Raw genomic sequence first — 3,544 nt, forward strand, 5'->3', positions numbered from 1 at the left:
TTCATCATCAATAAACACAGCCTAGATAAGTTACAAAATTCTGGGACTTATTAGGTCTAATGTAAACAGAATGATTTTGGTTATATCAGCCTTCATAATCATGTCCTTGTTAGTGAGGAATGCATTGAGTTCTATGTGAATATTCTTTTTTATTTTATTTTATTTTTAAACTTCACAATATTGTATTGGTTTTGCCAAATATCGAAATGAATCCGCCACAGGTATACCTGTGTTCCCCATCCTGAACCCTCCTCCCTCCTCACTCCCCATAGTGAATATTTTTTAGACTATGTGTGATAGTCGCTTAGTCACATCCAATTTTTTGCAAATCTGTGGACTGTGGTCTGCCAGGCTTCTCTGTCCATGGAATTCTCCAGGCAAGAATACCATTTGTATTTGTAGGTTGCCATTCCGTTCTCCAGGGGATCTTTCCCATCTAGGGACTGAACCTGGGTCTCCTGCATCACAGGCAGATTCTTTACCATTTGAACCACTAGGGGAAGCCCAGAGTAAGATTTTATTTGAGAAAAAGAAAATCTATAGTAAAAAAACAAAACAAAAAAACCTCAGAAACTCACTAATATAGATTATACTGATACTTCCTCAGATCATGACAGTATTTCTTTTTCTTTTTCTTTTTTCTGGGTATAGGGTACTGTTATTGATGGTACATGACAAGGCAGGTCTCTCTAAGCCCCTCCCCTTCCTTAGGGCTTTGGGGATGGAAACATGTGGAGGTCAGAAGATTCTCAGTGTGGTGGAGGAGCGAGGTGGGGAAGGACTCCCCAGCAGCTGAGGAACTCTGTCTTCCTCTCATGCTCCTGCTGGGGCTGGGGGTCTGGGGACCTTACTCCTTGGAGGCCATGTGGACCGTGAGGTCCACCACCCTGTTGCTGTAGCCGAATTCGTTGTCGTACTAGGAAATGAGCTTGACAAAGTGGTCGTTGAGGGCAATGCCAGCCCCAGCATCGAAGGTAGAAGAGTGAGTGTCACTGCTGAAGTTGCGGAAGACAACCTGGTCCTCAGTGTAGCCTAGAATGCCCTTGAGAGGGCCCTCTGATGCATGCTTCACCACCTTCTTGATCTCATCATACTTGGCAGGTTTCTCCAGGCAGCAGGTCAGATCCACAGTGGACACTTTGGGGGTAGGGATGCGGAAGGCCATGCCAGTGAGCTTCCCGTTGTGCTCAGGGATGACCTTTCACATGGCCTTGGCAGCTCCAGTAGAAGCAGGGATAATGTTCTGGGCAGCCCCTCGGCCATCATGCCACAGCTTCCTGGAGGGGCCATCCACAGTCTTCTGGGTGACAGTGATGGCGTGGACAGTGGTCATAAGTCCCTCCATGATGCCAAAGTGGTCATGGATGACCTTGGCCAGGGGGGCCAAACAGTTTGTGGTGCAGGAGGCATCACTGACAATCTTGAGGGTGTTGTTATACTTCTCGTGGTTCAAGCCCATCACAAACATGGGGGCATCGGCAGAAGGCACAGAGATGATGACTCTCTTGGTGCCACCCTTCAAGTGAGCCCCAGCCTTCTTCATGGTAGTGAAGACCCCAGTGGACTCCATCACGTACTCAGCACCAGCATCACTCCACTTGATGCTGGCAGGATCTCGCTCCTGGAAGATGGTGATGGCCTTTCCATTGATGATGAGCTTCCCGTTCTCTGCCTTGACTGTGCCGTGGAACTTGCCGTGGGTGGAATCATACTGGAACATGTAGATCATGTAGTGAAGGTCAATGAATGGGTCATTGATGGTGACGATGTCCACTTTGCCAGAATTAAAAGCAGCCCTGGTGACCAGGCGCCCGATGTGGCCAAACCCTTTCACTCCGACCTTCACCATCTTGTGTCAGGGATGCGGCTGGCACAGCACAGAAGTTACGGCTATTTGTCGAACGGGCAGGAGCAGAGAGCCCATAACAGTATTTAATTGTAGTATTTCATATAGTATTTTATATTCATATAGCATCTCATGTGTCATTTATATGCATGATGTACTCTGCATAAAAGTTAAATAAGTAAGGTGACATTATACTGTCATGACATATTCCTTTTCCAATTTGGAAACAGTCTGTTGTTTCATGTCCAGTTATAGCTGTTGCTTCTTGACCTGCATGCAGATTTCTCAGAAGGCAGGTAAGATGGTCTGGTATTCCCATCTCTTTAAGAATTTTCCAGTTTGTTGTGATCCACACAGTCAAAGACTTTAGCATAGTCAATGAAGCAAAAGTGGATATTTTTCTGGAATTCTCTTGCTTTTTCTATGATTCAATGGATGTTGGCAGTTTGATCCCTGGTTCTTCTGCCTGTTCTAAAATCCAGCCTGAACATATGGAAATTCTCGGTTCACATACTGATGAAGCCTAGTTTGGAGAATTTTGAGCATTATTTTGCTAGCGTGTGAGATGAGTGCAATTGTGCAGTAGTTTGAACATTCTTTGGCATCGCCTTTCTTTGGGATTGAATGAAAACTGATCTTTTCCAGTCCTGTGGCCTCTGCTAAGTTTTCCAAATTTGCTGGCATATTGATTGCAGCACTTTCACAGCATCATCTTTTAGGGTTTGAAATAGCTCAGCTGGAATTCCATCACCTCCGTTAGCTTTCTTCATAGTGATGCTTCCTTAGGCCCACTTGACTTCACACTCCAGGCTGTCTGGCTCTAGGTAAGTGATCACACCATAATGGTTATCTGGGTCATTAAGATCTTTTTTGTATAGTTCTTCTGCGTATTCTTGTCACCTCTTCTGAATATCTTCTGCTTCTGTTAGGACCAAACTATTTCTGTCCTTTACTGCACCCATCTTTACATGAAATGTTCCCCTGGTTTCTCTAATTTTCTTGAAGAGATCTCTAGTTTTTCCATTCTATTGTTTTTCTCTATTTGTTTGCATTGATCACTTAGGAAGGCTTTCTTATCTCTCCTTGCTATTCTTTGAAACTCTGTGTTCAGATTGGTATATCTTTCCTTTTCTCCTTTGCCTTTTGCTTGTCTTCTTTTCTCAGCTCTTTGGAAGGCTTCCTCAGAGAATCATTTTTCCTTTTTTACATTTCTTCTTCTGGGGGATGATGGTTTTGATGACTGCCTCCTGTACAATGTAACAAACCTCCATCCATATTTCTTCAGGCATTCTATCCTTTAGGTTCCCTTTCTCTCCTTCTTAAGAGTGAAGTACCAGAAAGTACAATGAAAGATCTATGATCTACAAGTGGGCTTCATTGCAGGATGGTCAGGCAACTTGCCAACCTTGGGGGACTGGTACATATCTGAGGTAGTTCAGTTTCTGAAAGAGAGAATGAGTCTGGCTCATGTACGTGTTTACAGTTTTCTGGGAACAGGTGTGAGAAGGAGGCTGAAATATTCACTGTTTATGATAGAAATACTCATTCCATATCCTTTTTTTCATCTTGTCACCTCATTTCAGTTGTAAATGCTGCCTGGAGTCCCTGGGCATGGTGATAAATTTCTAATCTCCTGTAGGGAATATGGGAATCAAATGGGGGGAAAGGAAGTTTCCCACATTTGAAAAAGCTGGGTAC

The 3,544-nt window shown here is 44.1% G+C and overlaps 1 pseudogene across 1 annotated transcript; it reads right to left on the bottom strand.

Annotated features, from left to right (window-relative positions):
• Positions 1-619: 619 nt before the first annotated feature.
• LOC147371811 (glyceraldehyde-3-phosphate dehydrogenase pseudogene) lies at positions 620-1,917 on the bottom strand (annotated as a pseudogene). The gene has a single exon (XR_015163771.1). The product of XR_015163771.1 is annotated as a glyceraldehyde-3-phosphate dehydrogenase pseudogene (transcript).
• Between the last annotated feature and the right edge of the window lie 1,627 nt (positions 1,918-3,544).

The sequence above is a fragment of the Bos grunniens genome, chromosome 5 (assembly GCF_055505025.1).
Source record: "Bos grunniens cultivar Pamir isolate PY7600 chromosome 5, Bosgru_T2T1.0, whole genome shotgun sequence".
NCBI lineage: Eukaryota > Metazoa > Chordata > Mammalia > Artiodactyla > Bovidae > Bos > Bos grunniens.